The sequence below is a fragment of the Musa acuminata genome, chromosome BXJ3-7 (genome assembly GCF_036884655.1).
Source record: "Musa acuminata AAA Group cultivar baxijiao chromosome BXJ3-7, Cavendish_Baxijiao_AAA, whole genome shotgun sequence".
NCBI classification, from domain to species: Eukaryota; Viridiplantae; Streptophyta; class Magnoliopsida; order Zingiberales; family Musaceae; genus Musa; species Musa acuminata.
In genome coordinates, this window is record NC_088355.1 from 33,646,905 (window position 1) to 33,658,078 (window position 11,174).

An 11,174-nucleotide genomic window follows, 5' to 3' on the forward strand; every position below is an offset into this window, starting at 1 on the left:
AGAAACTCAACGAACGATTCACCGTACTAAAAAAAAAAAAACACTATCCCACCATACCCTCCCACATAAATATAGAAAAACATAGTTTATATACAATAATAAATCCTATATACTTTTTTTTTCTATTTGAATTGATAATTTTTATTCTTTAAATAGTTTAGATCACTCCTAAAATACTCAATAACCCTAACAAAAAAAATTGATGATTGATAATAAATCCTAAGATCAAAATTTCGTCCTGCCAAAATAATCAACTATAGTTAAAAAAATCTTTATTTTTCTCTTTCATCCTTTTATTATTTTCAAATCAAAAATATCTTTTTCTCTTCTCTCCGAATCATTTCATATATTATTGGAATAGCTCAATCATAAATTTATGGTTTGGAATAACTCAATCATAAATTTCATATATCATTGATAACCCCAAAGGGAATATTAATACGATCAACGATAGGAGAACCGTTTGTTATATGAAGTACAGGATAAACGGGACGACTATCTGCATCATTCCCGTTAAAACTTGCACATGCTTAGTGAGATTGATGAATACTTTGGACGAGACGACTCCCTATCAGTATTATTATATTTAAATCAATTTATTAATATTTATAAGAAGGACATCGAAGCATAAAAATACTAGCATAGCTTTTTTTTTTTTCTTTGCGGCATATCTGTTAGATTATGTGGCCCTATTTAATTAGGTAAGATATATTATAGATATTATTAGATTCTGATTATGGTTATTGGCCAATAGAAAAGAAGTCCATATTAAAGTAGGATTCCTTAGGAGATATACTTGATGGAAGGAACTCTCCTAATAACTTATCCTAGACCCTCTGCTCTCGCCTATAAATAGACAGGACCTCTAGGGGCTAATATATCCATCAGATATCATATGTGCACATCTGATAGATAGGACCTCTAGGAGTAGTATCTGAGTCAATTTTGAGAGATTAAGGTTTTTTCTCTCAATTTGAGTCAAGTGAGAGATTAAGTTTTTTCTCTCAATCTCCCTCTCCCTTAATCCCCTAATCCATCAATCTAGGTGGTCCTGTGAAAAGATAGGAAGAGAGGAGAAGGATCTAGTTCTTTTTGCAGATTGATATTTCAGATCCGACGATGGAGCACTTGTAAATCAGATAAGGTTTATTTCTTCTGAATAACACGAAAGGTATGCATCGTAATATTGTTAGATCCAATTTATTTGATTTCAATCTTGGTATAAAAGTTTTTCCGCATCATAGATAGCATGATTACAGATTTTATGCTAACAATTGGTATCAGAGCCAGGTTCTTGAGATCAAATATATTAGATCTATTATTGTTCTTTACGATGCTTGAATGATTCGTCGGATTTTATTGATCCGTTTTCTTTCTATATGATTTGCTCTATTATTGATTATGAGCAATGTATAATTGTATGTTTGATTGATGAATTTACTGTTTATTATCATCGATGTTATTGAGATGATTATATCTGTTGATCCTTGTCAACAAAGGGCCGTGTACCACCCCGCAGCCGCGCATCACGGTCGTGCATCACGGTCGTGCGCAGGCAGAGGTTCGCTTGCGAACGGTGGCGGCATCACGGACATCCCGCACCGCATGTGAACGCGGTGATTACGGAAGGGCGGTGGCCGCAGATGGTGGCAACCGCTGCCAAGCGCTAGCAGCGGCAGCGGCAGCCGCGCCAAGCGCCAACGGCGGCCAAGCGCGAGCAGGAACCGCGGCAGCCGCGCGCAGGTAGTGGCAGCGGTCGCGCGTGGGCACAGGCAGCGCGGCGGTATGGCAACCGCGCACCGGCGGCGGCCGCGCGTGGGTAGGCCGTGCACAGGCGGCGGCCACGCGCGGGCAGGAACCGCCGCAGCGGCCGCTCGTGGGCAGAGGCAGCCCCCCCGCGGCGGCAGCGGCCGCGCGCTGGCAACAGCCGCGGCCAGCCGTGCGCGCCGTCCGCAGGCAGGAAAGGTCGCAGCGGCCGTGCGCGCGCAAGCGGCGGCAGCGCCGCACGTCGCAACGGGCGCAGGCAGTTTAGGGTTTTTGGCATAATTACGGTTTTGACCTCGAGGTTAGGGTTTTGCAAAATTACAATTATACCCTTTGCAAATTTCGTAATTCCAGTTTATGTTCTGACAACATATTTACCGTTTTACCCTCGGGTCTAATTTTGCCAAATTACAGTTCTGCCCTTCGTGAATTTCTTAATTTCAGTTTAATCCTATCGTATATTTACAATTTTATTCAAATTGAGAATTTTAAGTTATATTCTCAATTATAAAATTGATAAATATGATTTATTATAATTATGATTGAATTTAATCATGATTATATTTTGGTTATTTGATTGGATTTAATTTTTGATTAAAAAAAAAAACTATAAATTATGGTTTACTTCATAGTTTTCTCATATGAATTATTGATTATACATGTGATAAATAAAGTCCAATTATTGTTCTTGGATATTTATTTAGTTATTCACATGTATATATTTGAAATTGTGAAATAATATTTATCTTTCACATGAAGGCAACGAAGACATGATTTATATATTATCATGATTATCATATGAGTTTTCTTTTGCTAATTAAAGTTCAATGATTATTATGGTTATTCTATTATTGAACTGTTTAGCATTAAAGTTCAATAATTATTATGGTTATTGAACTGCTTAGCATTAATGTTCAATAATTATTATGGTTATTTTATTATTGGAACCGCTTAGCATTAATGTTCAATAATTATTATGGTTGTTATTCTATTATTGAACTGCTTAACATAAATTAAAGAAATTGATGAATATTATTTGTAATTCATCTCCTTAAGTTTTATCTGATTTGTAGCTGCCAAAGTGGCCTTGGATGATAAACTTTTGTGATATGAATTATAATAAAGGTCTTATCATTTATATGACATTTTGGATTGTATTTTATATTTTTGTATTGGTCCTGTAGCCACCAAAGTGACCTGGACTGATAATTTATAAAATACATTATGTATTTAGTCCTAAATGATATTAAATAAAATAATATTCATAATGACAGCATGAATCAGGTTAAAGAAATTTAGTGAATATTATTTGTAATTTATCTTTCTAAGTTTTATCTGACCGGAAGTTACCAAAGTAGCCTGGGATGATAGGCTTATGGGATATGAATTACAATAAAGTTCATGTCATTCATGGGATATTTTAGATTGTATTTTATATTTTTGTATTGGTCCTGTAGCCACCAAAGTGACCTGGACTAATAATATATAAAATACATTATGAAATTCATCCTAAATGACATTAAATAAAATAATATTCACAATGACACATATAATTATGAGATTTAGATAATCCCAAAGGAGAATCTATTTCAAATAATTATGTGATGGGGAAGGATGATACTATTTTGGATATTCTTGCAGTTTAGGGTTGTATACCCAAAGGTAACAACACTATTCCACAAGAATGGTATCAGTCCTCCATAAGTGATTTTGAGTGAACACTAGATATGTCAATATTTTACCCAAAGGTGAAATATAGATGATATCAATAGTTCATCACATTTTGGAAACTCAAAGCATTAATGTTATATTATTACTGTGGCACTTCCTTTATTGTGTTTCTGTAAATGTTCCTATACTTTCTGAAATAAATGGTTTGAGCATATACAAGTTGTATTGAGTGAGTGAGATTTTGATCAGATTAATTGAACAGAACATAATTACTGAAAGTTCTGTGAAATAAATAATTGAGGTGACTGATCAAGAAAGGCATGAAATACTCGTCTACAACTAGCGCATGAGAATATCTAAGGATAAATTTAAATTATCTGATAAATCATTAGTTGACACCTTACTATGATAGTATTTGAGGAATTTAAGATTATATCCTCAAAATAAATGATAAAGCTGTAAGCTCAAGACTCATAACATTTTGAGTACTACTCAAGGAGTAGGTAACACTAAAATAAGTATGAAGCGTAATTCCATTTGAGTTGATAATTATTATATAAACTCATAAAAGAATATCTTCACAATAAAGTGTTACTTTTGTAGCAAATAAAATTATGTGAAGAAGAAATATAATATAAGATTTGATTTGAAAAAAAAAAAAAGGGTATAATTATAACCTTTGTATGGTTCAAATCAAATATTATGGATATTATTGATGGATTAATTTGATGCTTCATCATATGTTACCAATAATAGATATTGGGATAAAACCAAAAGAGAATGAGATATTTATCAATGTAGGGAATCATTTTAAAGTGAAAGCGATATTAGTTTGTATTTATCGCTTATATGATTCAATTTGATAAATCTTGAGAATCCATGTTATGTTCTTATAATTCTGGAAATTTAAGTTCTTTATCTAGAATTGTTATAATATTATTTTTTCTTTTGATGGTCGTAAACTTACTGTGATTCAATAAAATTAATTTTTGAATTCTGTATAATAGTCTATGCAGAATTATTATGAATCATAAGTTTACAATGATCATATAATTAATATTAAAGTGAAATTTAGTTTTATAAACTCCTTGAGGTTATGTTTATCAGTATATGCTTTTGTCTCATTAAAGAGAGACATCTTATTACCATATAAATAATGTGTTGAGATATGATTATGTATATCTAATTCATGTAAAGTCTATGACCGTTTACACTCTTGAAGTGTATATAAATGAAGTCGATAGACAATTAGATAGAAAAGTCAATATCATCATATCTGAAAAGGGTGATAAATTTTATGGTATTTATGATGAACCCAATTATAATTTTTTTGCTAGATTCTTGAAAAAAAAAAAAAAAGGTATATGATTTACCAGATATGTTACAGCCTAATATGATTGCTGAAAGATGTCATCGTACCTTATAGATATGGTTAGGAGCAATGATAAGTTATTCTTTTGTACCCAAATCAATGTGAGATGAAGCTTCAAGGACAACTATGTATATCTTGAATGGTGTTCCTAGTAAGTAAATTACATGACCTTTTAAGTTATGAAATGATAGGAAACATGACTTAAGATATTTACATATTTGAGATTGTCCTATGGAGATAAGGATCTTCAACTCACATAAAAGAAAATTAGATTTATTAATTATTTTTGAATATTTTATTATCTATTCAGAAAAGTTTAAAGGGGTACATTATTTATTGCTCTAATTATAGTATGAGGACAATTAAATCTGGTAATGTAAGATTCCTATAAAATAGCAAATCAGTGGGAGTGAAAATCTCGAAATTTAATTTTGATATAGAGGAGATATAAGTAAATACTCCTTTATTATTCGAGAGATTGTTGTTACTCAAATCATTAAATGATTTGATAAAAGTGAACAACAAAATAACATTACTAAACTCCCATATTATATTGATATCATTATTAATGGTCTTGTAGAACAATCATAATTGATAACTTTGAGAATATCTCAAAGGGGAAGGAATCATGTCATTTATGGTTATTATGTTGTATATCTACAAGAATTATATTATGATATAGGAATCAAAATGGATCCCTTATTGTTGTCATGGGTCATGAAAAGTAATGATTTTGAAAAGTAATATGATGCAATAAAAGAAGTTAAAATTAATAATCAGAATGGTGTCTGATAAATTTATCGAATTGTCCAATAATTGTAAAAGAGTCTATTAAATAAATGTGGCTCAAAGGACAATGTCGATATAATGGTCAGACTTGTGGTTAAAAGTTTTACTCGTAAGGAATGTATCGACCATAACGAGATTTTTAATGAACTCGTTAAGAATTATCATGACATTAATGATTCATTATGAGCTTAAGTTATATCATAATGATATGAAAACATTTTTAAAAGATCTAGCTTTATATGGGTTACTCTACATAATTTACTCTAAAAGAAAATAAAAGAAATATAAAGTTTGGTATGCAAATTCAGGAATCCATTTATGACCTTAAACAAGCTTCAAGGTAATGATATATAAAGGTTCTTGATATCATTATTTCAGATTTAAGGTAAATACTATTAATTAGTATTTATATCAGTGGGAGCAAGTTTATTATATTGGTCTTATATATGGATAATATTTTGTCTTACCAATAGTGATCTTGATTTATTATACTAAATCAAGAATTTGTCACTGAGAGTTTTAATATGGTTGATATGAATGAGACATCTTATATTATTAACATTGAGTAATTCAATGATAGACCTCAATGATTATGAAGATTGTCTTAGAAAGGATATATCAACCGAGTCTTGAAATGATTTTAATATACAGCTTTGTTCAGTAAATCATAAAAGCAAAATTTTAGTCAATAGTAAATGCTTGAAAATGACTTGAAAAGAATCAGATAAATAAGATATTCTTTGTATATGCGCAGTTGGAAGTCTATGCTCAAGTCTCTGTTAGAAAAGATATCAGTTTTTACAGTTAAAATATTGGGTATATATTGGAGTTACCCAGAAGTAAAAACATTAAAGGACTACAGAGAAAGTAATAAGATATCCGGAAGGGACAAATGATTATATGCTCACATGTATGAAATTATATCAGCTTGAAATAATGGTATTTTTCAGATGCTGATTGTATAAATTACCTCGATAATAGGAAGTCCACCTTACGGTTAATATTTATGTAATTAGAGAGGCAATTTATTATTATTAATAATAAAATTGATTTTGTGGCATGCTTTGAGGCCACTAATCAAATTTGTGACTGCAAAATTTTTATCTCAGGGCTTGGTGTAGTCAGACTCAATTACCAAGTCGTTAAAGATATTTTATGACATTGCAGTAGTTTTCTTCTCTAAGAATGACAAGTACTATTGCATCTATATGCATTATGGTATAAAGTACTTGATGGTTAGAGAAGATGAGTCCAGAAACATCTAATGTCAATTAATTACTTGAGTTCCACTGTATTGATTGCTGATCCATTCACTTAAGACTTACGGTCTAAAGTATTTTGAAAGAACATGTTCTTATGATTGGGTTTGTGAGCAATCCATAAAGGATATGGTGATGCATGTTTGAGTGGACATTATAATTGACATTTTTACTTACGTACTTAAAGTTATTTGTTTCTGCTATCCTGTTCACAATTATGTATGTACATATTATGGTTGAATGTGATGACAGGATTGTCTTGACAAGACAAATTATAGGGGTCATTTTGGACTGTATTAGGAAAGGCTAACAGTATTGTGGTATATAGAAGGAAGTGTGACACTGATGGCATACAACCGCTATGACTCATATTGTTAGTCAGACTTAATGTAGTATTATTATTATTATTGGACTTATTGGCCTATTTTCTAAAATTCACGCGCGTGTATATAGTTTTTCAAAAAACTTTCAGAATCCAATTGAGTCAAATTGTTTTTAAATAAATTTTGTTTATTTATTTTTGATTTTTAAGTCTTTTTGTATCTTACCAATTATTGGGCCAAGTGAGAGAATGTTAGATTATGTGGCCCTATTTAATTAGGTAAGATATATTATAGATATTATTAGATTCTGATTATGGTTATTGGCCAATAGAAAAGAAGTCCATATTAAAGTAGGATTCCTTAGGAGATATACTTATGGAAGGAACTCTCCTAATAACTTATCCTAGACTCTCTGCTCTCGCCTATAAATAGACAGGACCTCTAGGGGCTAATATATCCATCAGATATCATCTGTGCGCATCTGATAGATAGGACCTCTAGGAGTAGTATCTAAGTCAATTTTGAGAGATTAAGGTTTTTCTCTCAATTTGAGTCAAGTGAGAGATTAAGTTTTTTCTCTCAATCTCCCTCTCCCTTAATCCCCTAATCCATCAATCTAGGTGGTCCTGTGAAAAGATAGGAAGAGAGGAGAAGGATCTAGTTCTTTTTGCAGATTGATATTTCAGATCCGACGATGGAGCACTTGTAAATCAGATAAGGTTTATTTCTTCTGAACAACACGAAAGGTATGCATCGTAATATTGTTAGATCCAATTTATTTGATTTCAATCTTGGTATAAAAGTTTTTCCGCATCATAGATAGCATGATTATAGATTTTACGCTAACAATATCATCATCATCATCATCACATAAAACTCTTTATCTTTTTTTGTTTTCGTTCTCAAGGAAATCTTTATTCATAACCTTCAGGGATCGTCTATGTTCTTACGTTTTATAAAAACATTTACTAGAATGAGTATTGAAATTTCAAGCCTTCATCAACGGACGCATGCATTAATAGCGCAGGCGAAGGAAAGGACACTTGATAGGGCTAAAACGCCGCCGACAACTAGTCCGCGTCAGCAGTCGCCGTAGCAGCTCTCTTTCCCAGGCTGTTGCCCGTCACATGTAGTGCCTCCTCGTCGGTCGTCCCTTCTGACGGTGAACTTGCGCCTACCACAGCTCGAGAATTGGTCGATACTGGAGGGGAACGATTACAACAGTCTGTGTGAGGGACTGATTCTTTAGTTTACTGCATAGGACAATAAACTAAGTGGGAACGTCACTGTAATGCTAATAATGCTACTTCAAGCCATCTCACAGTACTGAAAACATTTCTTCTAGAGAGGTTATGAATATAACGCAGAAAGGTCAGCCACGGTCCCCAAAAGTGGAGACACCACCACTATAATGAACAGTGTTTAACACGTTTAAGGACAAAATGAAGTGCTATAATATTAAATTAACCCACCAAATTGGGTTGGCCAATGTTGCTTCGTAAAGAATTCGTCAAGTATCTCATCATTATTTATCAGAATGTACAGGCCATCCAGCAAAAATGGACACCACACTACTAATAACAATCTGACTTATTTTCCAAATTGTAAAAAAGATTCCAAACCATTTTACATGGAGAATATGTATGTTACCATGGTATTTATTACTTGCCGAAAAGCAGACCAAAAGGTTGGATTGGATGAAGCTAAACTGATTCTGGATCCCAAAACAAGATGAGAAAAAGGTTCCAAAGGTGGCATGCAGATAATCCTTATTCTGGTCTGATTTATGTTTACTCACAAATCAATTTTGCAAAGCACAAAAATAAAAATTTGTTCATGATCCCTTTGATTTCTTTTGTCAATTTTTACTCTTTACTAAAGAATAAAGGAGATGACATCTACATTTGTTGATACACACATCAAGCATGGTTACAAGTTCATATATATAACTAAGACTTAGGGGGCCCTGTTTTGGTAATCCTAAATGAATTCAGCAGCTTAATCAACTTAAGTCGATAAGCGCCTTTGTAGTCTGAGGTCCATTAATAGGATCAGCTCTTCAGTATTTGAGTATGGAAGTTAGACGGAATAAGCGAATTCCATAATACTTATTTTCTTTGAGTTATAGGAAATTATTTACTTTCTTTGAGCTAAATAAAATACTAATTATATTGTTTCATTCCTTCAACACTTTTTTTTTTTAATGATTTTTATCATTTGTCAGTCATGCATAAATGTCATAGGACTGAACCTACATGCAAAAATTCACACTCCACTACCAGATTTAAAGATTAGAATTGTTTGCAGAGATACAGAAACGAGATATAATGATCGAAATCGAATAGCTAAAATGAAACGAGTTGCGATTTATATGCTACTGAACAGACAAATTTAATGGAAGATAAATTTGCAAGAAATCTAGTAACTTCAAGCAATTATTTTCAAACAACAGATTATATGGTAACACTACATGTAATATTTACTAATAGAAGAAGCAATCAGACAAGAACTAAGTGACCAAATTAACTCGTAAAGCCTCTGTTAGATGTACACCAATAACCTGCAACTGTTAAAACTGGTCCAAGAAAAGGAAAACTCAACATGAATCTAATGCAAGGAAGCACTATGATAGAAGATAGCAAGGTGATCAATCATACTCGAGAGGAATGTGTTCATGGTGCTTGGAATGATAAATTATCATGGTTCAACATGTCAGGAAAACTTGCCTGGCCGCATCTGGTAGTCTTCTGCCAAAGCATCGACATATGCTCTGCTAGTCTTGCTTTCAATTCATGGACAGTACCATCAACAAGCTTCTCAATATATTGCCTGAAGCAAGTGTCAGAGACATGTGGTGCTCCCTGAAAACCATTTATATTTATTTATATGATTAACATAGGAAATTAAGACTCGGCAGGATAGATAAACGAAAGAAATAGCTTGCTGTTAATTTGAAGGAATGTCGTACTCTTCTTTCAGGACACCACCATAGATACAGGTGGAGCAGCAATTTTGCTATGCAGTATAGTGGAAACCTTCAAGAAAATACAAGAATGGGAAATGGCAGAATAGACCCAAGTCAATGACAAACATATAGGAAAAAGGAACTAATTTTTACAATATAATCGAGGTGCTTGCTCACCAAGACAAGAAAAAATCCCCAAATGTCTCCAAGACTGCCAATGAGACAACCAAAATCCTGCGAAAGAACCAAATTGCAAGTCATCTGTCGCCCAAACATAGGGTGGAAAGTTGATTTCTTGGATCGATGTAGAATGGTTGGACTAACCAGTACTGACACTAGTGACGCGAATCCTCGATATCTTGCTTGTTTAGTTCCACAGTCTTGTAGCACCCATAAGCCAGCCATTCATACCCAAGAACCAGTCTGCCAATCGAAAACGAATCACATCTCGATTCTCTCAGCGAGGAAGGGTTGTGAGAGCATCAAGGTTAGGAATGCTTACAGCAAAGCTCTACAAAGAGATACCCATCGTGATTGCCCACGATAACTACTCAGTGATCGCTTTCAATCAAACGATAAAAGCCGAGCAAAAGTGATAGGATAAAAAAAAGAGAATTTTGTATAGGAATAAATATAAATATATCTAACATACTGAAATTAAATAGAAATCACAATCAAATAGGACACCAATATTTATATGAAAAAATCCTCCAATATGAAAAGTAAAAACTATGAGATAAGCAAGAAAAATCCACTATAAAAATAATAAATATACAAATCTCAGTTCCTTGGCCAAAACCTAAGTATAAATTACAAGAGAATAACTAGGATACAAAGATTATATCACTGTGCATAATATTCAAAACATTCCCAAGTGATCACAATAAGAATTCACTATAAATCTGATCTGACCTGAGATGAGAACACTACATGGATGATTGAGAACAGCCTATGCGTTGTCCTTATCTTTTTTCCTTTCATTTTCTCTTATTTTTCTATCCTCAATTGCCATTGCTGCTTCTTTTTCTTCT

General features: G+C 32.9%; 1 long non-coding RNA gene across 1 annotated transcript; it reads left to right on the forward strand.

Annotated features, from left to right (window-relative positions):
• Positions 1 to 1,404: 1,404 nt before the first annotated feature.
• On the forward strand, positions 1,405 to 8,667 carry LOC135643116 (uncharacterized). Its single transcript, XR_010498151.1, has 2 exons — positions 1,405 to 2,065; positions 8,151 to 8,667. It is a non-coding gene; the product is annotated as an uncharacterized LOC135643116 (long non-coding RNA).
• Positions 8,668 to 11,174: the final 2,507 nt, after the last annotated feature.